Source organism: Suricata suricatta, chromosome 7, assembly GCF_006229205.1.
Source record: "Suricata suricatta isolate VVHF042 chromosome 7, meerkat_22Aug2017_6uvM2_HiC, whole genome shotgun sequence".
NCBI lineage: Eukaryota > Metazoa > Chordata > Mammalia > Carnivora > Herpestidae > Suricata > Suricata suricatta.
This window is the reverse complement of record NC_043706.1, coordinates 1,417,369-1,441,947: the sequence shown is the minus strand read 5'-3', so window position 1 is coordinate 1,441,947 and position 24,579 is coordinate 1,417,369. Positions and strand designations below refer to the sequence as shown.

General features: G+C 51.7%; 10 non-coding genes across 10 annotated transcripts; 5 read left to right on the top strand and 5 right to left on the bottom strand.

Moving 5' to 3' along the window:
• Positions 1 to 348: 348 nt before the first annotated feature.
• TRNAA-CGC lies at positions 349 to 420 on the bottom strand. Its single transcript has one exon. It is a non-coding gene; the product is annotated as a tRNA-Ala (tRNA).
• Positions 421 to 6,275: 5,855 nt separating this feature from the next.
• On the top strand, positions 6,276 to 6,347 carry TRNAA-AGC. The gene has a single exon. It is a non-coding gene; the product is annotated as a tRNA-Ala (tRNA).
• Positions 6,348 to 6,799: 452 nt separating this feature from the next.
• TRNAA-AGC lies at positions 6,800 to 6,871 on the bottom strand. The gene has a single exon. It is a non-coding gene; the product is annotated as a tRNA-Ala (tRNA).
• Positions 6,872 to 8,797: 1,926 nt separating this feature from the next.
• On the top strand, positions 8,798 to 8,869 carry TRNAA-AGC. Its single transcript has one exon. It is a non-coding gene; the product is annotated as a tRNA-Ala (tRNA).
• Positions 8,870 to 11,639: 2,770 nt separating this feature from the next.
• TRNAF-GAA lies at positions 11,640 to 11,712 on the top strand. The gene has a single exon. It is a non-coding gene; the product is annotated as a tRNA-Phe (tRNA).
• A 1,155-nt stretch (positions 11,713 to 12,867) lies between these two features.
• TRNAF-GAA lies at positions 12,868 to 12,940 on the bottom strand. Its single transcript has one exon. It is a non-coding gene; the product is annotated as a tRNA-Phe (tRNA).
• Positions 12,941 to 15,710: 2,770 nt separating this feature from the next.
• Positions 15,711 to 15,782, bottom strand: TRNAA-AGC. Its single transcript has one exon. It is a non-coding gene; the product is annotated as a tRNA-Ala (tRNA).
• A 1,926-nt stretch (positions 15,783 to 17,708) lies between these two features.
• TRNAA-AGC lies at positions 17,709 to 17,780 on the top strand. Its single transcript has one exon. It is a non-coding gene; the product is annotated as a tRNA-Ala (tRNA).
• Positions 17,781 to 18,232: 452 nt separating this feature from the next.
• TRNAA-AGC lies at positions 18,233 to 18,304 on the bottom strand. The gene has a single exon. It is a non-coding gene; the product is annotated as a tRNA-Ala (tRNA).
• Positions 18,305 to 24,159: 5,855 nt separating this feature from the next.
• On the top strand, positions 24,160 to 24,231 carry TRNAA-CGC. Its single transcript has one exon. It is a non-coding gene; the product is annotated as a tRNA-Ala (tRNA).
• The last annotated feature ends 348 nt before the right edge of the window (positions 24,232 to 24,579 follow it).

Below are 24,579 nucleotides of genomic sequence, written 5' to 3'. Positions count from 1 at the left end.
CGCAGTGCTGGGCGGTGGTCGCGCAGGGGTGCGGCGCCGGGCGGGCGGAAGGGAGAACCCACGGGGCGGGCCTGGGGCGGGGGCGGGGGCGGGGCTCCGCTTTCCCCCGGGCGGACCACGGTGCTGCTCACAGAGCCGGAACTGAATGCAACTTTAGATTTCGTTTCCCTTCCGTCTGTCCTGTGTCCGTCTTGCTCTTTCCGGACACAGCCAGTAAATAACTGGGGTTCCTCCTTTCACCCCGCTTCCGGCGCCGGGGGCCCGAGGCGGGAAGGGGAGGGACGGAGGCGAATGCATGAACAATAAAAACATCCCCTCAAAAACCCTAATCCCGGAGTAAACGCCGAGTGGAGGTGCCGGGGATTGAACCCGGGGCCTCGTACATGCGAAGCACGCGCTCTACCACTGAGCTACACCCCCGGCCCCGCGAAGCGTCCCTGCTTCGTGGGATATTACTTCTATTTTTCCTTTAAAAAATAATCGTCCTGCAGAAAGTCAACTGGGTGAAATTTCGCTATTTTAAAAATCGCTGAACTGGAGATATTTAGAGGCGTCATGGGCAACTAGACTGCGATCCGAACAGCGCCCCTTCTGATTCCAAGAGCCGCCGGCCCCCGCGGGGTTACCTGCTCCGGGTCCGCTCCCAGGGGCAGGGTTTGCGGGGCCTCCGCCAGCAAAGTCCGCCTCCCCCGCCCGGACGGCGCCCGCGGGCGACCGCAGGTGCACCTGCCGCTGGCCGCGCACCTGCCGGTCCCGCCGCCGCACGCTGGGTGCCGGCCCCCGGCCTGAGGTCAGGGGTCCACGAAGGCTTTTATAAACAGCAGCAGCTTCGGAACTGAAGTGACTTCCTCCCGCACTGGAGGAAGGAACTGGGGCGCAGGACAGGAGGAGGACAGGCGAAAGGCAGCGGAGCAAAGTTGGGGGGCTGAGCGAACCCGGGGCACCCTCAAGGACGCGGAACCCCTGCTGTGGGCGCGGCTATCGAGAACAAAATCAACGAGCGCGGGGGGACCCCCAAGTGGTGCGCTGGGTGGTCGCGGAATTCGGGGCGGGGGTGCTCCTGCACACCGCAGAGCAGGCCGGAGTGGCCCGTCCGGGCAAGACCCAGGCAGGGGCCGTTCGCTCCGGGATGCTGCTTGCTGACTCGAGGTCCCAGAGCCCTGGGTAGGACTGACATGTATTTCGGGCAGATCTGCGTTTAAAGACAGGAGAACCCAAAGCGTTGACAAGTGAAGGCATTGGAAATTGAAATCCCCCATTTCTGACCTTCCCCCTTGAGTCTCTGGAAGATTTACTGCGAACGGAGCTGGCCGGATGTTTGCGATCAGGTGACAGGTAAGGAGAAATCGTTGATGTCACCTGACCTTCCAAACTGGGGACCTGGGACTTTTAGACCTTCAGTCCAGGGCTTTCCGGGTATTTCAGCCGCACCTCTGCCTTCATGGACACCAATCGTTTCCGTGTTCAGGACAGTTCAGCAGGCTCTGCGTTCTTTGAGAAATCCTTCCCTTGCTGCCTTGCTCAGAAGTTGGGGCCGACCTCTGTCACCTTTGGTGATTGCTCTGGACCTCGGCCATGTGGGCGTGAACGGAGAACGACCGGAGGACCAGTGGGCGTGTTTCTGCACCCAGGGCTTCCCACAAATGCAACTGAGAACACAAACGAAAATTTAACAAACATTGTGCAAGGGCCTGTCGCCCTTTTCTTTGATCTTCTCTTTTTCTCCCCTGCTCCTTGGTGATCTCCGCCGTGAACAAGGGGCATGAGCTCTTGGTGGGGCGATGGTACCCATATTCTGCTCCTTCCCAGAGACCCCCAGTACGCATGGTCTTTCTTTCTGCTTACTCCTTCGGTCTCCTTGTGCTGATGCCGCGGGGTCGTGTACAACTTTAAGGGGAAGGAGGAAAGCTGTGTTGAAGGAATCCAGGAACACACCCAGCCTCTCCTGTGAGCCCGAGCGGGCACCTGGATACACCCCCCCACTCCAGCAAATCCTCTACAACGGATGATTGGCTGCTTCCTGGGTTATCCTAGGATCTCACCGTTGGTAGAACAAGATTTATTGTACTTTTCACTCGGTCACAAACTCCTAGCCCGAATCTCTGCTGCGCCTCCGCCGTGAGCAGGGTATCGGAACAGTAGACCGAAGATCCAGCCGGTCTAGCCTGAGCCAAGACCAGCTCAAGCACCAGCTCCGAGTCTCCTCCAAGGGAAGGACATTCACCTCCTGTCCAGTTCCCTTTTCTTTCAACTTCTGTTGGGACTTCTAGGCAAGGAAGACCATGTTAGAATTAAATACAAAATGGAGACCAGGCTTGAAAGCTGCCTGAGCGGGCGGAACAATGTCAGTGATGTGGGCCAAACCAGCTTATCTCCTGAACACAAGTGAAACGCGGGTTGTCCCTTGTAAAGGCCTCCGATGGTCCTGAAACAAGTCATCTTGCTAAAAATGGCAGAGAGTAATCACTTTTACCCAATCCCTCCCATGTGGAAATCTCCACTGTAATACCCAATCACTATAAAAATTAAACCGCTTCCTCAGGGCGCCTGGGGGGCTCAGTTGGTTGTGTGTCTGACTTGAGCTCAGGTCATGATCTCACGGTAGTGAGTTTGGGCCCTGCATTGGGCTCTCTGCTGGCAGCTCAGAGCCTGGAGCTGCTTCCGATTCTGTGCGTGTGTCTCTCTCTGATCCTCCCGTGCTGGTGCTCTGCCTCTCTTTCTCAAGAATAAATAAACATTAAGAAAAACGAAAAGAACTTCCTCATTTTCACGTTATGAGCCATCCTGTAATGCCACGCCCTGAGCTTCAGATCAGTTTTAAGTTTGATAGTTCATGCACTATTATTATATGCACAATAAAATCTTGCTAAATACTATCTCATTGATTTGGTGGTTTTAATTTTGCTATTTCTGACTTTTGGTAAGCAATAAGATAGTGCAGAGGGGTAGATAGAAGATTAGCAGTCTGTCACCTCAGGGAAGTTGCATCCAGGTGAGAAAAAAGGTTGACGTGGAATAAAGTAATGACCTTGGAGAGATACGAAGCATGGTGAGATGAGTGATAGGAGTACTGATCTCAAAGTTTAGGCCACAGTGGGAGAGACAAGACAGAAGAGGACAGAATTTATCACAGAACCTGGTCATAAATGCAGAACAGCGCATTTCAGTCACTGCTCTAGTGACCCCTGGTGTAGACCTGTTGGTGGCGGCTTCAGCTCTAGTTCCAGAGACACCCTACAAAGAAGAAGGAAGAGAAAAGGAAGCAATAGCTTCAATTTATCACGGAGTCTTGTTTGGACAGATTCTCGCCCACATGAGGAAAGCACAAAGCGCTAATACGTGAGCTGGGATGCGGGGTTTTATGAAGCCTTTGCAACAGTCTAAGACCTTGCAAACTCTCCAAAGGACCTCAGCTTGATCAATAGGACCCATAGCGCTGAGTTTGTGTGGACCGTGGAGGAAGCCCGAGACACCCTTGAGGAGAACCATGAGTAGTTTCCACGACGGTGATTCTGGTAATCAGCCAGTTTGGGAGCCACTAGCACCCAGAAATTGGATTGGCTTAATTTACTGGGGACATGCCATCATCCAAAAGGAGATGTATGTACGGGTGGCCCACTGACTCTTTCTCCCCATATTCTGAATGCAAAAAAAAAATGTACAGTGTCCCCTTTCTCCTAGAGAAAGAGAAGGCGATGACGATGCTTGTCCCACAGGAACATCTGACTTGTGGAGTCCAGAGCTGTCATGGCTTTGACCTTGCCTGCAGCTCTTGCTGCTGCTGAGGAAACAGTGTGAGCGTGCTGGCGGGGGCCCTCCGCGCGGGAGCCTCCGTTGCAGTGGCTCCTACGAGAAGCACAAAAAGCCAGATTTTCTGAAGCCCATGTGTCCTTGTGTTGGGAGTCCTCCCTTCAGGCGTGAACGTCCCAAGTATAAGTGGGAGAAAACTCAGGGTGAAAACCTGGACTAAAGAAAAGGCACAAGGCAAAAGCCCACTTGACTAGCCGTCAGTGATCCTTTGCCTATGAGGGCGCCGGGCTCAGCTGGAGAAGGAGCAGTCTTTCAGTGCGAGGTTTCAGGATTTTAGGCCTGTTCAAACCAGGCTTTCCTTTCACCTACACATTTAGTCTTAGAAGAAGCTAACTGAAACCTGGCTTTCTCTCAGGAAACTCACTATGGTGTTTATAGTGTGTGCACCTCTGTCCACAATCCTCTTCGTTTCCCAACTGGCTCCTAAAGTCAAAACTTTAAGGGCGAAAAGCCAGAGTTGCAATAGAATGAGAAAACCATTGCTCTAATGTAGGCAAGCTGGTAATTTCTTTCCTCTCTAGAGACTTACACCGTTTAGATGGGTCAACAAAAGTGTGGATGTAGGCGTGAAAATGGAAAGACAGATTTGAGAACAAGGAAAAATGTAGACAGACATAGGATTTGCAGCCATGTTAGATTTGGGGAGTGAGGGGTTCAGTTAAAAGACCCCTAGGTAGCTTGACCAGACTTGCAGTGAAACCTTGGTTTGTGAGCATAATTCATTCCAGAAACAGGCTTATAATCCAAAGCACTTGTATATCAAAGTGAACTTTCCCCTAAGAAATCATGGAAACTCAGGTGATTTGTTCCACAACCCAAAAATACTCATATAAAAGTGATTATAATACTGTAATATAATAGAAAATAATAAAGAAAGACAAATTGACTTGCACTTATCTTTGAAAACCTTCGTGGCTGGTGTGAGGGAGATGGGAGAGAGGAGGGTTACTGTGTGGGACACTCTCGCCATCACTGATGGATGTTGACTACAGTACAGTATTAAACTCTCGTCAAGCACTGCGTTCAGTGGAACTGGCAATAAGGCAGCAGAGGACAGGGTCTGTACCAGCAGGCAGCGCCGTAGAAGGAAGCAGAGCATTCCTCAGCTCACTTATGTATGAAAAAGCAAAGGACTGTCCATAGGTGTTTGGAAGTGACAAAAAATACACTAGTACCAGTTGTGGGCACCTTCCAACGTTCTGAAAAATCACTGATTTCTGCCAAACACCACAGCCTGAGACGGAGCATCCGAGCGCGGGAGATGACCACCCACAATCCCGCAGAGCGGGAGAAAGAACCATTGGTTTAGTTGTGGTCATGTGACCCTCGGCATCACGCAGGACCCGCACTGTAAGACATCGCTGGTTTATCGGGTTAAAGTTGTTAGAACACTCGCAGAACGAGGTACTCTCAATCCAAGGTTTTACTATATAATGAGCTGTAAGTACAGAGGGATGAACAGGATTTCTTCTAGACTCTCGTTGTTTTTCGGTTAATTTGTTTTTGCAATAGAAACAAGAAACAGGAAATTCCTGCCACCATTATGTGGCTTCCGGCTTTGTGTTAGGATTGAGAAATTTGGGCATGAATTAACAGTGTAGCTGAACGGGTAAAACACCTCATTCCGACCATAAAATTAAGAGCTCACAGTCAAAATTGGATCAATACCCTTATCTTCTGATATCAGTAAATAATTCTGAGCCCTTCTTACTGCCTAGTCTCCGAGGGCCCTCGTCTGCATGGCCTCATAAAAATGTAAAACGTAGGATAAAAGAGACCTGGAGTTCCTGACTCAAGCATTAGAGCCTCCTGAAACCTTATAAATTGTTACTTAGAGGTAATAGACTCTACAATGAAAACAAGTGTCCGCTTCCTGCCAGTAACGCCCACCTAAGTCATTAACACTGATGACCAGACTCAGGGTACACGTGTCTGATCCCAGCGATAAAGTCTGCTATGAAGTTTGTATCGATTAAAGTACTAACAGCAAGGATGGACAGGGACTTCAGAAGCAGCCAGTGTGTTCTCTTTCCCTGGGCGTTTCCCTTTTTCCTCTCTGATTTCCCGTTTCCTTCTAGTACTTGTGTCTGCCGAGGATTGATCTTCACAGTCTAGTGCGTGTTCCCTTCCCACCAACAAGACTCCAGCTGGCCCAGTGAGGCACGTCTTCACTGCTGGAAGTTCAGTCCCGTTAGGAGTGCTCCCTATATCAGATTATTACAGTTTTCGTTGACTTTTTAGTCACAGTGCACGAGGTTATTGAAAGGTGCCCTCGGGAAACTCCTTGAGTTCTACACATATCCGCATGCAACCTCACTGTACAGTAATGCAATGTCTCTTCTCTCCGGCGCGTCTGGAACAGCAGGGTTGTGTGCAGTGGGTCCTGAGCGGTCAGCGTAGATCTTGGTGCACCTGCAGATAACAGTGGCCACCAGCATGGTGGACATCACAGGGCCCCACGGGGGGGGGGTGTAGCTCAGTGGTAGAGCGTGTGCTTAGCATGCACAAGGCCCTGGGTTCAATTCCTAGCACCTCCACGTGGCTTTTCCACAAGTTCACTTTTATACAAACTCCATGGGTCTGACTCCTTCCAACCTAGATGCTTCTGCGCCACAGATGTCACTCCAGTACAACAACAGTGTCCTCTTTCCCCGGTGCTAGGCACAGAGAGGAGCAGGGGATGGGGGAAACTGAACGTTTTCTTCTTCTCTGTGTATTCACAGGAGAATAATGAGAAAGAGACAGAGAAAAAGGCTTAGCTGAACTTGTCCCAGGATTCCTATTCTGTCTTCTCTTTCCTTTTGCTCCTTTTCTTTCCTTTTCACAGCTGACAATTTAATACTAAGTAATTTCAATGTCCAGGGGCTTGGCTCCTCCAAATTGACTGCTTCAACACACAGTGGTAACACTGCCTGCCACACTAGGTAAAGAGCACGTGGCTAGTGCCCCCGTGGAGTTCATTTAAAAGTAGACCCATGGGAGAGCCACATGGAGGTGCTGGGGATTGAACCCAGGGCCTCGTGCATGCTAAACACACACTCTACCACTGAGCTACACCCACCCCCCGTGGGGCCCTGTGATGTCCACCATACTGGTGGCCACTGTTATCTGCAGGCGCAAGGTTGAAGCTGACTGCTCAGGACCTGCTCCTCGGAACTCTGTGTCTCAGACACACTGGGAGAAGAGACATTGCATTCCAACCTGCAAAGTCCGTAACACAACCAGCCTCCTACCATCGGACCCTCGAGGCCTGCTGGCGGCCGGCTTCCTGAGCGGCTGTCCCTGTCCACCACCAAGGAGAGTCAGGATGGAACACTCTCCTCTTAGTTCTGTAATGTCCTTCCCTCCTGTCCACAGAGCGTTCAGAGAGGGGTGGTGCAGGGGGTATGCAAAACCGCGTCCGTGTGTAGGATCAAGTGCCTCAAGTCTGGTGAGAGCAGCTCAGGAAATTCAGGTCCAGGTGGGGAGCTGAGACGGAGTAACTGCTCTGCAACACTGGCGGAAATGAGGAACAAACAGCGTGTCATCACGTCTTTCCTAAGTTGCTGACGAACACCGGTGTCCAGGGAGGCGGGGTCCTCACTCTGTGTAGACGCTGCATCTCATTCTGAGAGCCGGAAGGACAGCGGGCAGGAAAGTGGACTAGAAAACATGGTCCTGTGGACATAGAGCCTCTTTCAGAAAAAATGCTCTCAAGGGGAACCTGAAGGAAGGAAAGAAATGAATTTGTTCTTTATAAGCCCATTCTTAGCACAACACACCAAAACTCCTAAACTGCCCAGGCAGGCAGAACTTTGGTTCTGAACTCAGTGCCACTGCTACCGAAGACACGTGAGGACCGTGATTCCACACGTAGTAACACACACACCATCGCTGCGGTTCCACACCCAGGAATGCACACACCGTTGTGAAGACAGCCTTCTCTGCTCTCTTTCTTACCAGTATAGACAGGTTTCTTATTTTACCCATTAGATCCGATTCCTTTACTGTTCATTTTTTGTTTCAATACTCAACGCCTCCACGGTTTCTCTAGAGGAATCTGGTAGTGAGCCTACCATCATCTTCTGAGCACTGTCTTGTGTTCTGGCACAGAGAGATGGTCTAGGGTCCTCTTGTGATATCCCTCCGCAGCCCTGGGATAACAGGAATTCTTCCAGCGGCCGTGGCTCCTGCTAGGCAGGATCTGTGTTAACAAATTAAGATAGAGCCAAATTATGGAAAGAGCCCACATGTCCATGGACTGATGAATGGATAAAGACACACATAATGATGGTATATATACATATAACTAAGTCAGAGAAAGCAAATATCATATGATTTCACTTGTGGAATTTAAGAAGTACAACAGACGAACAAAGGGGAAGGGAAGGAAAAATAAGATAAAACAGAGAGGGAGACAGACCAGAGAGACTCTGAAAGATAGGAAAAAGAACAGGGTTACTGGAGGTGTGTTGGGTGGGGGATGGGCTAGATGCGGGATGGGCATTAAGGAGGGCACTTGCTGGAATGAGCATTGGGTGTTGTATGTAAGCAGTGAATCCCTGGGTTCCACTCCTGAAGCCAAGACTAAACTGTATGTGAACTAACTTGAATTTTAAAAAATAAATCTTTTTTAAAAAGCAATTAAGATGGGAGCCCGGCCCTGCTCGCTGTCACTAGGGCAGCTCCGCTCCTGTGCTCTTTCAGGTGGCAGGGCTGTGGCCGCGGCGCCTCCTTGCGGTCGTCTCCCGAAGCTCTGCGGCCGCCAGGTCAGGGCGGGCTGACGAGCACGGCCGGGGCCGGGGAAGGACGTCTCTCAGTCGAGCGTCCTCGCCTTCATCCTTCCGCAGCTGGGCAAGAGACACGGTCCAGGGGCTTCAGAAAGAATGGGGTCGTTCGTGTGTACGGAGGAAGGATGTCTGTGCTCACAGCTTCACGTCCTCCGGATGCCCCGGCAGGTGCACGACTATGACGAAATACTTCCGGAAAAAACGCACCTAGCGTGCACGGGGGTGTAGCTCAGCCGTAGAGCGCGTGCTTAGCATGCACGAGGCCCCGGGTTCAATCCCCGGCACCTCCACTTTCCGGGCGTCTGGACCCTGTCTGTAATTCTCCGTTGCGCGAGGGGAAGGATGCCGGCCTAGGGGGCGTCCGCAGCCCTTTTGGAACACAAGGTGGAAATTCACTCCACGTCACCGTATTCGTTCTCCACCCACCCTGAGCAAGCAGCGCTGTGTCCCCTCCGCAGCCGCTCAGTGGTGGGGACAATCAGAGTTCCCAGCGCAGGAAACCCCCCGAAAGAGCATCTGCCGAGACCATGAAACCACGCCCACCTCCTCTTTCCTGCACCTCAAACATCAGGAGCCAAGTCCAGAGGGTTTTCATGGATTTGAGGGAAAGTTCAAAATTAGAAGCCTAGAAAAATCTAAAAAAGCCGATCTGCTTCCTACTTTCTGGGAGGAAGGTTTCCGCTCTGCCACGAAGAACATGGAGTTGCCCGTTTTGAGAGGCGGCCTGGCCCGCTGCGTGATCTGCGGGCCGGGTCACGGACCCGAGGCTGGCACTGATGACAGGGCGGGTGACGGGCGGGGGAGGGCCAGCCCAGGCCGCTCATCCCCTGAAAGGCTGAGAGAGGGACGCTCAAGGACGCGGGGTGCGGGCTGAGAAGGCGAAGGCTCGCACCCACTGCCAGCACCTGTCGCCTGCCTGTTCGGATTCCAAAACAAAAGGGACCAGAGTGGGGGAAGGTCCCCCTGGCGCTGGTCCGGAGCGGACTCACGAAGCTGGAAGAGCACGGCCTCCTGGAAAGGCAGGCGGCGTGAGCACTTACCAGGGCATCAGAGATGACAGAGCCACCTTCTCCCCAGACTCAGGGCAATTCCTTTGTGCTTGTGGGACATCGGGGCCTCTCTCCGCAAGTTTAAATCCACGGACCTGATAACATAGTAACTTTGGTGAGTCCACATGAATTCGACCATACAACCCAGCTTATAAAGTAAAACAGTCTTTATGTCTGACCTAAAGCTGGAGAAAATGTTGTACAGGGAGACTTAGTGCAAAGTGAGAGATCTGAGGGAAAGAGCGCAGCTAGTTTTGTCATTAAGATTTTGTTTTTAAGTGATCCCTACACTCAAGCTGGGAATCGAACTTACAAGCTGGGGGTCAAGGCGCACCCGCTCTACTGACTTAGCCAGCCAGGAGACCCGAGAGCTTCTATTCTTGATCACAGAAGAGGTGACTGGTTTAGTTTGTGCTAATTCAGTGTTTGCCACAAATAAGGTGCCATTTTCAAGAAACCAAACCACTGTCCAAATCGAGATGTACCGTGAAGGCTCGACTTCAAGAGCACAGGCGCCTCGCATGTCTCCTGCCCACAAATTGGGGCAACCTTGGCGAGTCTTGCAAAATCACCAATTTTCAGGGGCGCCTGGGGTGCTCAGTCCGTTAAGCATCCGACTTTGGCTCAGGTCATGATGTCACGGTTGGGTTCCTGGGTTCGAGCCCTGTGTCAGCCTCTGTGTGCTGACAGCTCAGAACTTGGACCTGTTTCCGATTCTGTGTCTCCCTCCCCTGCCCTACCCCTCCCTCCCTTACAGTCTGTCTCTCTCTTTCAAAAATAATTGAATATTAAAATAATAATAATAATAATAATAATAATAATAATAAAAGAACCCCTCCAGGACTGCAATATCCTTGACGTCTGTTCTTTCAGCAGATAGAGAGAACTCTGATCGCTCCCAACTGGCCTTTCCTAACTCAACATCTCACGCGTCAGGAATCCAGTCTCCTGGAGCCAAGAGCCGACTGCCCCGCTTCAACGGGAGCTTGGAACACAGCTGAAAATGTGTATGTAAGTATTACTTTTCTAGTCTTCCCCAGAGAAAGTCCACTCACCAAGACAGTTGTGAGAATGTTTTGAGATGATTGAACACGACTGAACTGACACTAAGTATTGGAACACAAAATAACACAGCGGTCTGGGGTCAGGGGGCGGGGCTTATAGAGGTCAGGTGATCAGTAGAGTCAGGTGCAGCCCTGCTTCCGCCCCACGGCTGTTTCCAGACCCAGCGTACCGAGTCGGAGAGCGCGTACGCAGCCCCTCCGGGGTCCCATCACGACCCAGCTCAGAAGTCATTCTGATTGTAGCATCGATCGCCGTCCCTCCCGGCCTGGCGAGTAGTCACTCCAGAGACTTCTAGGAAGGACGCTGTTTTCTCCTCACCAACACATTCCTCAAGGACTCGGCGAAGAGTCCTCTAGGCCAGAAGTTGGCAAACTTTTTGTGTAAATGGCCAAAAAGTAGATATTTTAAAATCTGTAGGTCACGTGGCAAAATCAAGACTATAAATACTTATATAACAAGAGAGAAAAAAATTCCACTTTTAAGAATGACATTAAAGTATAGTAATATTTGAGTACAATTATTAGTACTACTAACAATTAAAGAATGGAATTATCTTTGGGGAAAACATTTTACTTAATCGGAGTTCAAGGTTAGTGTTCCTGATCATAGAAATTTCTCAGCATTCTCAGAAGTAATGAAAGAACGAAAAGAAGAGAAAAATTAGAGACCTCAAAAGTATTTCCTTTGCTTCGTTTATTCTCTGAGCGGTGCCTGAGTCACCTCACAGGACGCAGAGACCACCCCCCTCCTGTCCCCTCCTCATCGATCACCCGCCAGGACCACCCACCTCCTGTCCCTTCCCCCACCGACCGCCCCGCCGGGACAAAGATATTGGGCAACCGGACAGTCACACTTAAGGAATCTTAAAAACACACAAAAACACCCAGAAAGTTGAAAACAGTCCAAGTATTGGGGGAAAAAGGCAAGAAAACGCCATCGATGGGGAGCCGAAATAGCTCAGCTGGGAGAGCGTTAGACTGAAGATCTAAAGGTCCCTGGTTCGACCCCGGGTTTCGGCAGGTGCTGTTTTGGCTCCCGGGACGCTGCATGGACGGCTTGGTTGTGCCGAAAAACTCGTCACACGTGGACGCGGAGATCCGAGTTTCTTACGGATCCCGCGTGTCACCAAGCGCCGCTCTCCTTCTACGTTTCCGCCTCCGACGACGGTAACAGGTGCTCGCGGTGCGCACGGCCCGGGGCGTGAGGCGGGCCGGGGCGCCCTCCCTCCGCTCCCCTCCCCTGTCTGGCACCGCAGCTTCGTGAGACCGGCTGGGGCTCCCTCCGCTCCTCCGCCCCCCTGCCCTGCCCTCCCCTCCCCTCTCCCCTCCCCTCCGGCCGGTCCCCACATCACAGTGACAGCGACACATCAGCAACGTTGGCAGGGTCCCGCGTCTCTGTTCCTTCCTGGCGGCCAAGGCTCACACAGCTCGTGGAAGCAACAAAAGTGGGCCTCGATCCCTGTCACTGAGTGGTGGCACGGCGCCGAAACAGCGCCTGCCGAAACCCGGGATCGAACCGGGGAGATTCAGGTCTTCAGTCAAACGCTCTCCAGCTGAACTATGTCGACCCTTTGAGAGCGGCTTGCCTCCCCCCCCTCCTCCCAAACACTTAAACTGTTCTCAACTTTCGGGTTTTTTTTGTGTGTGTTTTTAGATTCTTTAAGGGTGACTGTCCAGTTGCCCAATATCTTCGTCCACCCAGAAAGGCTCCGAGTCCGCGGTCTTCCTCGGGTGCGCGGGCGCTCGGACTCCTGGCCGCGGGGTGGTGGGTGAGGAGGGGAGCGGAGGGGAGGGAAGACGAGTGGAGGGAAGGTGACGTGAGCGGAGGGGAGGGCAGTGGCGGGAGGGGAGCGGAGAGGAGGGAAGACGAGTGGAGGGAAGGTGACGTGAGCGGAGGGGAGGGCAGTGGCGGGAGGGAGCCCCAGCCGGTCTCACGAAGCTGCGGTGCCAGACAGGGGAGGGGAGCGGAGGGAGGGCGCCCCGGCCCGCCTCACGCCCCGGGCCGTGCGCACCGCGAGCACCTGTTACCGTCGTCGGAGGCGGAAACGTAGAAGGAGAGCGGCGCTTGGTGACACGCGGGATCCGTAAGAAACTCGGATCTCCGCGTCCACGTGTGACGAGTTTTTCGGCACAACCAAGCCGTCCATGCAGCGTCCCGGGAGCCAAAACAGCACCTGCCGAAACCCGGGGTCGAACCAGGGACCTTTAGATCTTCAGTCTAACGCTCTCCCAGCTGAGCTATTTCGGCTCCCCATCGATGGCGTTTTCTTGCCTTTTTCCCCCAATACTTGGACTGTTTTCAACTTTCTGGGTGTTTTTGTGTGTTTTTAAGATTCCTTAAGTGTGACTGTCCGGTTGCCCAATATCTTTGTCCCGGCGGGGCGGTCGGTGGGGGAAGGGACAGGAGGTGGGTGGTCCTGGCGGGTGATCGATGAGGAGGGGACAGGAGGGGGGTGGTCTCTGCGTCCTGTGAGGTGACTCAGGCACCGCTCAGAGAATAAACGAAGCAAAGGAAATACTTTTGAGGTCTCTAATTTTTCTCTTCTTTTCGTTCTTTCATTACTTCTGAGAATGCTGAGAAATTTCTATGATCAGGAACACTAACCTTGAACTCCGATTAAGTAAAATGTTTTCCCCAAAGATAATTCCATTCTTTAATTGTTAGTAGTACTAATAATTGTACTCAAATATTACTATACTTTAATGTCATTCTTAAAAGTGGAATTTTTTTCTCTCTTGTTATATAAGTATTTATAGTCTTGATTTTGCCACGTGACCTACAGATTTTAAAATATCTACTTTTTGGCCATTTACACAAAAAGTTTGCCAACTTCTGGCCTAGAGGACTCTTCGCCGAGTCCTTGAGGAATGTGTTGGTGAGGAGAAAACAGCGTCCTTCCTAGAAGTCTCTGGAGTGACTACTCGCCAGGCCGGGAGGGACGGCGATCGATGCTACAATCAGAATGACTTCTGAGCTGGGTCGTGATGGGACCCCGGAGGGGCTGCGTACGCGCTCTCCGACTCGGTACGCTGGGTCTGGAAACAGCCGTGGGGCGGAAGCAGGGCTGCACCTGACTCTACTGATCACCTGACCTCTATAAGCCCCGCCCCCTGACCCCAGACCGCTGTGTTATTTTGTGTTCCAATACTTAGTGTCAGTTCAGTCGTGTTCAATCATCTCAAAACATTCTCACAACTGTCTTGGTGAGTGGACTTTCTCTGGGGAAGACTAGAAAAGTAATACTTACATACACATTTTCAGCTGTGTTCCAAGCTCCCGTTGAAGCGGGGCAGTCGGCTCTTGGCTCCAGGAGACTGGATTCCTGACGCGTGAGATGTTGAGTTAGGAAAGGCCAGTTGGGAGCGATCAGAGTTCTCTCTATCTGCTGAAAGAACAGACGTCAAGGATATTGCAGTCCTGGAGGGGTTCTTTTATTATTATTATTATTATTATTATTATTATTATTTTAATATTCAATTATTTTTGAAAGAGAGAGACAGACTGTAAGGGAGGGAGGGGTAGGGCAGGGGAGGGAGACACAGAATCGGAAACAGGTCCAAGTTCTGAGCTGTCAGCACACAGAGGCTGACACAGGGCTCGAACCCAGGAACCCAACCGTGACATCATGACCTGAGCCAAAGTCAGATGCTTAACGGACTGAGCACCCCAGGCGCCCCTGAAAATTGGTGATTTTGCAAGACTCGCCAAGGTTGCCCCAATTTGTGGGCAGGAGACATGCGAGGCGCCTGTGCTCTTGAAGTCGAGCCTTCACGGTACATCTCGATTTGGACAGTGGTTTGGTTTCTTGAAAATGGCACCTTATTTGTGGCAAACACTGAATTAGCACAAACTAAACCAGTCACCTCTTCTGTGATCAAGAATAGAAGCTCTCGGGTCTCCTGGCTGGCTAAGTCAGTAGAGCGGGTGCGCCTTGACCCCCAGCTTGTAAGTTCGATTCCCAGCTTGAGTGTAGGGATCACTTAAAAACAAAATCTTAATGACAAAACTAGCTGCGCTCTTTCCCTCAGATCTCTCACTTTGCACTAAGTCTCCCTGTACAACATTTTCTCCAGCTTTAGGTCAGACATAAAGACTGTTTTACTTTATAAGCTGGGTTGTATGGTCGAATTCATGTGGACTCACCAAAGTTACTATGTTATTAGGTCCGTGGATTTAAACTTGCGGAGAGAGGCCCCGATGTCCCACAAGCACAAAGGAATTGCCCTGAGTCTGGGGAGAAGGTGGCTCTGTCATCTCTGATGCCCTGGTAAGTGCTCACGCCGCCTGCCTTTCCAGGAGGCCGTGCTCTTCCAGCTTCGTGAGTCCGCTCCGGACCAGCGCCAGGGGGACCTTCCCCCACTCTGGTCCCTTTTGTTTTGGAATCCGAACAGGCAGGCGACAGGTGCTGGCAGTGGGTGCTAGCCTTCGCCTTCTCAGCCCGCACCCCGCGTCCTTGAGCGTCCCTCTCTCAGCCTTTCAGGGGATGAGCGGCCTGGGCTGGCCCTCCCCCGCCCGTCACCCGCCCTGTCATCAGTGCCAGCCTCGGGTCCGTGACCCGGCCCGCAGATCACGCAGCGGGCCAGGCCGCCTCTCAAAACGGGCAACTCCATGTTCTTCGTGGCAGAGCGGAAACCTTCCTCCCAGAAAGTAGGAAGCAGATCGGCTTTTTTAGATTTTTCTAGGCTTCTAATTTTGAACTTTCCCTCAAATCCATGAAAACCCTCTGGACTTGGCTCCTGATGTTTGAGGTGCAGGAAAGAGGAGGTGGGCGTGGTTTCATGGTCTCGGCAGATGCTCTTTCGGGGGGTTTCCTGCGCTGGGAACTCTGATTGTCCCCACCACTGAGCGGCTGCGGAGGGGACACAGCGCTGCTTGCTCAGGGTGGGTGGAGAACGAATACGGTGACGTGGAGTGAATTTCCACCTTGTGTTCCAAAAGGGCTGCGGACGCCCCCTAGGCCGGCATCCTTCCCCTCGCGCAACGGAGAATTACAGACAGGGTCCAGACGCCCGGAAAGTGGAGGTGCCGGGGATTGAACCCGGGGCCTCGTGCATGCTAAGCACGCGCTCTACCGCTGAGCTACACCCCCGTGCACGCTAGGTGCGTTTTTTCCGGAAGTATTTCGTCATAGTCGTGCACCTGCCGGGGCATCCGGAGGACGTGAAGCTGTGAGCACAGACATCCTTCCTCCGTACACACGAACGACCCCATTCTTTCTGAAGCCCCTGGACCGTGTCTCTTGCCCAGCTGCGGAAGGATGAAGGCGAGGACGCTCGACTGAGAGACGTCCTTCCCCGGCCCCGGCCGTGCTCGTCAGCCCGCCCTGACCTGGCGGCCGCAGAGCTTCGGGAGACGACCGCAAGGAGGCGCCGCGGCCACAGCCCTGCCACCTGAAAGAGCACAGGAGCGGAGCTGCCCTAGTGACAGCGAGCAGGGCCGGGCTCCCATCTTAATTGCTTTTTAAAAAAGATTTATTTTTTAAAATTCAAGTTAGTTCACATACAGTTTAGTCTTGGCTTCAGGAGTGGAACCCAGGGATTCACTGCTTACATACAACACCCAATGCTCATTCCAGCAAGTGCCCTCCTTAATGCCCATCCCGCATCTAGCCCATCCCCCACCCAACACACCTCCAGTAACCCTGTTCTTTTTCCTATCTTTCAGAGTCTCTCTGGTCTGTCTCCCTCTCTGTTTTATCTTATTTTTCCTTCCCTTCCCCTTTGTTCGTCTGTTGTACTTCTTAAATTCCACAAGTGAAATCATATGATATTTGCTTTCTCTGACTTAGTTATATGTATATATACCATCATTATGTGTGTCTTTATCCATTCATCAGTCCATGGACATGTGGGCTCTTTCCATAATTTGGCTCTATCTTAATTTGTTAACACAGATCCTGCCTAGCAGGAGCCACGGCCGCTGGAAGAATTCCTGTTATCCCAGGGCTGCGGAGGGATATCACAAGAGGACCCTAGACCATCTCTCTGTGCCAGAACACAAGACAGTGCTCAGAAGATGATGGTAGGCTCACTACCAGATTCCTCTAGAGAAACCGTGGAGGCGTTGAGTATTGAAACAAAAAATGAACAGTAAAGGAATCGGATCTAATGGGTAAAATAAGAAACCTGTCTATACTGGTAAGAAAGAGAGCAGAGAAGGCTGTCTTCACAACGGTGTGTGCATTCCTGGGTGTGGAACCGCAGCGATGGTGTGTGTGTTACTACGTGTGGAATCACGGTCCTCACGTGTCTTCGGTAGCAGTGGCACTGAGTTCAGAACCAAAGTTCTGCCTGCCTGGGCAGTTTAGGAGTTTTGGTGTGTTGTGCTAAGAATGGGCTTATAAAGAACAAATTCATTTCTTTCCTTCCTTCAGGTTCCCCTTGAGAGCATTTTTTCTGAAAGAGGCTCTATGTCCACAGGACCATGTTTTCTAGTCCACTTTCCTGCCCGCTGTCCTTCCGGCTCTCAGAATGAGATGCAGCGTCTACACAGAGTGAGGACCCCGCCTCCCTGGACACCGGTGTTCGTCAGCAACTTAGGAAAGACGTGATGACACGCTGTTTGTTCCTCATTTCCGCCAGTGTTGCAGAGCAGTTACTCCGTCTCAGCTCCCCACCTGGACCTGAATTTCCTGAGCTGCTCTCACCAGACTTGAGGCACTTGATCCTACACACGGACGCGGTTTTGCATACCCCCTGCACCACCCCTCTCTGAACGCTCTGTGGACAGGAGGGAAGGACATTACAGAACTAAGAGGAGAGTGTTCCATCCTGACTCTCCTTGGTGGTGGACAGGGACAGCCGCTCAGGAAGCCGGCCGCCAGCAGGCCTCGAGGGTCCGATGGTAGGAGGCTGGTTGTGTTACGGACTTTGCAGGTTGGAATGCAATGTCTCTTCTCCCAGTGTGTCTGAGACACAGAGTTCCGAGGAGCAGGTCCTGAGCAGTCAGCTTCAACCTTGCGCCTGCAGATAACAGTGGCCACCAGTATGGTGGACATCACAGGGCCCCACGGGGGGTGGGTGTAGCTCAGTGGTAGAGTGTGTGTTTAGCATGCACGAGGCCCTGGGTTCAATCCCCAGCACCTCCATGTGGCTCTCCCATGGGTCTACTTTTAAATGAACTCCACGGGGGCACTAGCCACGTGCTCTTTACCTAGTGTGGCAGGCAGTGTTACCACTGTGTGTTGAAGCAGTCAATTTGGAGGAGCCAAGCCCCTGGACATTGAAATTACTTAGTATTAAATTGTCAGCTGTGAAAAGGAAAGAAAAGGAGCAAAAGGAAAGAGAAGACAGAATAGGAATCCTGGGACAAGTTCAGCTAAGCCTTTTTCTCTGTCTCTTTCTCATTATTCTCCTGTGAATACACAGAGAAGAAGAAAACGTTCAGTTTCCCCCATCCCCTGCTCCTCTCTGTGCCTAGCACCGGGGAAAGAGGACACTGTTGTTGTACTGGAGTGACATCTGTGGCGCAGAAGCATCTAGGTTGGAAGGAGTCAGACCCATGGAGTTTGTATAAAAGTGAACTTGTGGAAAAGCCACGTGGAGGTGCTAGGAATTGAACCCAGGGCCTTGTGCATGCTAAGCACACGCTCTACCACTGAGCTACACCCCCCCCCCGTGGGGCCCTGTGATGTCCACCATGCTGGTGGCCACTGTTATCTGCAGGTGCACCAAGATCTACGCTGACCGCTCAGGACCCACTGCACACAACCCTGCTGTTCCAGACGCGCCGGAGAGAAGAGACATTGCATTACTGTACAGTGAGGTTGCATGCGGATATGTGTAGAACTCAAGGAGTTTCCCGAGGGCACCTTTCAATAACCTCGTGCACTGTGACTAAAAAGTCAACGAAAACTGTAATAATCTGATATAGGGAGCACTCCTAACGGGACTGAACTTCCAGCAGTGAAGACGTGCCTCACTGGGCCAGCTGGAGTCTTGTTGGTGGGAAGGGAACACGCACTAGACTGTGAAGATCAATCCTCAGCAGACACAAGTACTAGAAGGAAACGGGAAATCAGAGAGGAAAAAGGGAAACGCCCAGGGAAAGAGAACACACTGGCTGCTTCTGAAGTCCCTGTCCATCCTTGCTGTTAGTACTTTAATCGATACAAACTTCATAGCAGACTTTATCGCTGGGATCAGACACGTGTACCCTGAGTCTGGTCATCAGTGTTAATGACTTAGGTGGGCGTTACTGGCAGGAAGCGGACACTTGTTTTCATTGTAGAGTCTATTACCTCTAAGTAACAATTTATAAGGTTTCAGGAGGCTCTAATGCTTGAGTCAGGAACTCCAGGTCTCTTTTATCCTACGTTTTACATTTTTATGAGGCCATGCAGACGAGGGCCCTCGGAGACTAGGCAGTAAGAAGGGCTCAGAATTATTTACTGATATCAGAAGATAAGGGTATTGATCCAATTTTGACTGTGAGCTCTTAATTTTATGGTCGGAATGAGGTGTTTTACCCGTTCAGCTACACTGTTAATTCATGCCCAAATTTCTCAATCCTAACACAAAGCCGGAAGCCACATAATGGTGGCAGGAATTTCCTGTTTCTTGTTTCTATTGCAAAAACAAATTAACCGAAAAACAACGAGAGTCTAGAAGAAATCCTGTTCATCCCTCTGTACTTACAGCTCATTATATAGTAAAACCTTGGATTGAGAGTACCTCGTTCTGCGAGTGTTCTAACAACTTTAACCCGATAAACCAGCGATGTCTTACAGTGCGGGTCCTGCGTGATGCCGAGGGTCACATGACCACAACTAAACCAATGGTTCTTTCTCCCGCTCTGCGGGATTGTGGGTGGTCATCTCCCGCGCTCGGATGCTCCGTCTCAGGCTGTGGTGTTTGGCAGAAATCAGTGATTTTTCAGAACGTTGGAAGGTGCCCACAACTGGTACTAGTGTATTTTTTGTCACTTCCAAACACCTATGGACAGTCCTTTGCTTTTTCATACATAAGTGAGCTGAGGAATGCTCTGCTTCCTTCCAAGGTGCTGCCTGCTGGTACAGACCCTGTCCTCTGCTGCCTTATTGCCAGTTCCACTGAACGCAGTGCTTGACGAGAGTTTAATACTGTACTGTAGTCAACATCCATCAGTGATGGCGAGAGTGTCCCACACAGTAACCCTCCTCTCTCCCATCTCCCTCACACCAGCCACGAAGGTTTTCAAAGATAAGTGCAAGTCAATTTGTCTTTCTTTATTATTTTCTATTATATTACAGTATTATAATCACTTTTATATGAGTATTTTTGGGTTGTGGAACAAATCACCTGAGTTTCCATGATTTCTTAGGGGAAAGTTCACTTTGATATACAAGTGCTTTGGATTATAAGCCTGTTTCTGGAATGAATTATGCTCACAAACCAAGGTTTCACTGCAAGTCTGGTCAAGCTACCTAGGGGTCTTTTAACTGAACCCCTCACTCCCCAAATCTAACATGGCTGCAAATCCTATGTCTGTCTACATTTTTCCTTGTTCTCAAATCTGTCTTTCCATTTTCACGCCTACATCCACACTTTTGTTGACCCATCTAAACGGTGTAAGTCTCTAGAGAGGAAAGAAATTACCAGCTTGCCTACATTAGAGCAATGGTTTTCTCATTCTATTGCAACTCTGGCTTTTCGCCCTTAAAGTTTTGACTTTAGGAGCCAGTTGGGAAACGAAGAGGATTGTGGACAGAGGTGCACACACTATAAACACCATAGTGAGTTTCCTGAGAGAAAGCCAGGTTTCAGTTAGCTTCTTCTAAGACTAAATGGGTAGGTGAAAGGAAAGCCTGGTTTGAACAGGCCTAAAATCCTGAAACCTCGCACTGAAAGACTGCTCCTTCTCCAGCTGAGCCCGGCGCCCTCATAGGCAAAGGATCACTGACGGCTAGTCAAGTGGGCTTTTGCCTTGTGCCTTTTCTTTAGTCCAGGTTTTCACCCTGAGTTTTCTCCCACTTATACTTGGGACGTTCACGCCTGAAGGGAGGACTCCCAACACAAGGACACATGGGCTTCAGCAAATCTGGCTTTTTGTGCTTCTCGTAGGAGCCACTGCAACGGAGGCTCCCGCGCGGAGGGCCCCCGCCAGCACGCTCACACTGTTTCCTCAGCAGCAGCAAGAGCTGCAGGCAAGGTCAAAGCCATGACAGCTCTGGACTCCACAAGTCAGATGTTCCTGTGGGACAAGCATCGTCATCGCCTTCTCTTTCTCTAGGAGAAAGGGGACACTGTACATTTTTTTTTTGCATTCAGAATATGGGGAGAAAGAGTCAGTGGGCCACCCGTACATACATCTCCTTTTGGATGATGGCATGTCCCCAGTAAATTAAGCCAATCCAATTTCTGGGTGCTAGTGGCTCCCAAACTGGCTGATTACCAGAATCACCGTCGTGGAAACTACTCATGGTTCTCCTCAAGGGTGTCTCGGGCTTCCTCCACGGTCCACACAAACTCAGCGCTATGGGTCCTATTGATCAAGCTGAGGTCCTTTGGAGAGTTTGCAAGGTCTTAGACTGTTGCAAAGGCTTCATAAAACCCCGCATCCCAGCTCACGTATTAGCGCTTTGTGCTTTCCTCATGTGGGCGAGAATCTGTCCAAACAAGACTCCGTGATAAATTGAAGCTATTGCTTCCTTTTCTCTTCCTTCTTCTTTGTAGGGTGTCTCTGGAACTAGAGCTGAAGCCGCCACCAACAGGTCTACACCAGGGGTCACTAGAGCAGTGACTGAAATGCGCTGTTCTGCATTTATGACCAGGTTCTGTGATAAATTCTGTCCTCTTCTGTCTTGTCTCTCCCACTGTGGCCTAAACTTTGAGATCAGTACTCCTATCACTCATCTCACCATGCTTCGTATCTCTCCAAGGTCATTACTTTATTCCACGTCAACCTTTTTTCTCACCTGGATGCAACTTCCCTGAGGTGACAGACTGCTAATCTTCTATCTACCCCTCTGCACTATCTTATTGCTTACCAAAAGTCAGAAATAGCAAAATTAAAACCACCAAATCAATGAGATAGTATTTAGCAAGATTTTATTGTGCATATAATAATAGTGCATGAACTATCAAACTTAAAACTGATCTGAAGCTCAGGGCGTGGCATTACAGGATGGCTCATAACGTGAAAATGAGGAAGTTCTTTTCGTTTTTCTTAATGTTTATTTATTCTTGAGAAAGAGAGGCAGAGCACCAGCACGGGAGGATCAGAGAGAGACACACGCACAGAATCGGAAGCAGCTCCAGGCTCTGAGCTGCCAGCAGAGAGCCCAATGCAGGGCCCAAACTCACTACCGTGAGATCATGACCTGAGCTCAAGTCAGACACACAACCAACTGAGCCCCCCAGGCGCCCTGAGGAAGCGGTTTAATTTTTATAGTGATTGGGTATTACAGTGGAGATTTCCACATGGGAGGGATTGGGTAAAAGTGATTACTCTCTGCCATTTTTAGCAAGATGACTTGTTTCAGGACCATCGGAGGCCTTTACAAGGGACAACCCGCGTTTCACTTGTGTTCAGGAGATAAGCTGGTTTGGCCCACATCACTGACATTGTTCCGCCCGCTCAGGCAGCTTTCAAGCCTGGTCTCCATTTTGTATTTAATTCTAACATGGTCTTCCTTGCCTAGAAGTCCCAACAGAAGTTGAAAGAAAAGGGAACTGGACAGGAGGTGAATGTCCTTCCCTTGGAGGAGACTCGGAGCTGGTGCTTGAGCTGGTCTTGGCTCAGGCTAGACCGGCTGGATCTTCGGTCTACTGTTCCGATACCCTGCTCACGGCGGAGGCGCAGCAGAGATTCGGGCTAGGAGTTTGTGACCGAGTGAAAAGTACAATAAATCTTGTTCTACCAACGGTGAGATCCTAGGATAACCCAGGAAGCAGCCAATCATCCGTTGTAGAGGATTTGCTGGAGTGGGGGGGTGTATCCAGGTGCCCGCTCGGGCTCACAGGAGAGGCTGGGTGTGTTCCTGGATTCCTTCAACACAGCTTTCCTCCTTCCCCTTAAAGTTGTACAAGACCCCGCGGCATCAGCACAAGGAGACCGAAGGAGTAAGCAGAAAGAAAGACCATGCGTACTGGGGGTCTCTGGGAAGGAGCAGAATATGGGTACCATCGCCCCACCAAGAGCTCATGCCCCTTGTTCACGGCGGAGATCACCAAGGAGCAGGGGAGAAAAAGAGAAGATCAAAGAAAAGGGCGACAGGCCCTTGCACAATGTTTGTTAAATTTTCGTTTGTGTTCTCAGTTGCATTTGTGGGAAGCCCTGGGTGCAGAAACACGCCCACTGGTCCTCCGGTCGTTCTCCGTTCACGCCCACATGGCCGAGGTCCAGAGCAATCACCAAAGGTGACAGAGGTCGGCCCCAACTTCTGAGCAAGGCAGCAAGGGAAGGATTTCTCAAAGAACGCAGAGCCTGCTGAACTGTCCTGAACACGGAAACGATTGGTGTCCATGAAGGCAGAGGTGCGGCTGAAATACCCGGAAAGCCCTGGACTGAAGGTCTAAAAGTCCCAGGTCCCCAGTTTGGAAGGTCAGGTGACATCAACGATTTCTCCTTACCTGTCACCTGATCGCAAACATCCGGCCAGCTCCGTTCGCAGTAAATCTTCCAGAGACTCAAGGGGGAAGGTCAGAAATGGGGGATTTCAATTTCCAATGCCTTCACTTGTCAACGCTTTGGGTTCTCCTGTCTTTAAACGCAGATCTGCCCGAAATACATGTCAGTCCTACCCAGGGCTCTGGGACCTCGAGTCAGCAAGCAGCATCCCGGAGCGAACGGCCCCTGCCTGGGTCTTGCCCGGACGGGCCACTCCGGCCTGCTCTGCGGTGTGCAGGAGCACCCCCGCCCCGAATTCCGCGACCACCCAGCGCACCACTTGGGGGTCCCCCCGCGCTCGTTGATTTTGTTCTCGATAGCCGCGCCCACAGCAGGGGTTCCGCGTCCTTGAGGGTGCCCCGGGTTCGCTCAGCCCCCCAACTTTGCTCCGCTGCCTTTCGCCTGTCCTCCTCCTGTCCTGCGCCCCAGTTCCTTCCTCCAGTGCGGGAGGAAGTCACTTCAGTTCCGAAGCTGCTGCTGTTTATAAAAGCCTTCGTGGACCCCTGACCTCAGGCCGGGGGCCGGCACCCAGCGTGCGGCGGCGGGACCGGCAGGTGCGCGGCCAGCGGCAGGTGCACCTGCGGTCGCCCGCGGGCGCCGTCCGGGCGGGGGAGGCGGACTTTGCTGGCGGAGGCCCCGCAAACCCTGCCCCTGGGAGCGGACCCGGAGCAGGTAACCCCGCGGGGGCCGGCGGCTCTTGGAATCAGAAGGGGCGCTGTTCGGATCGCAGTCTAGTTGCCCATGACGCCTCTAAATATCTCCAGTTCAGCGATTTTTAAAATAGCGAAATTTCACCCAGTTGACTTTCTGCAGGACGATTATTTTTTAAAGGAAAAATAGAAGTAATATCCCACGAAGCAGGGACGCTTCGCGGGGCCGGGGGTGTAGCTCAGTGGTAGAGCGCGTGCTTCGCATGTACGAGGCCCCGGGTTCAATCCCCGGCACCTCCACTCGGCGTTTACTCCGGGATTAGGGTTTTTGAGGGGATGTTTTTATTGTTCATGCATTCGCCTCCGTCCCTCCCCTTCCCGCCTCGGGCCCCCGGCGCCGGAAGCGGGGTGAAAGGAGGAACCCCAGTTATTTACTGGCTGTGTCCGGAAAGAGCAAGACGGACACAGGACAGACGGAAGGGAAACGAAATCTAAAGTTGCATTCAGTTCCGGCTCTGTGAGCAGCACCGTGGTCCGCCCGGGGGAAAGCGGAGCCCCGCCCCCGCCCCCGCCCCAGGCCCGCCCCGTGGGTTCTCCCTTCCGCCCGCCCGGCGCCGCACCCCTGCGCGACCACCGCCCAGCACTGCG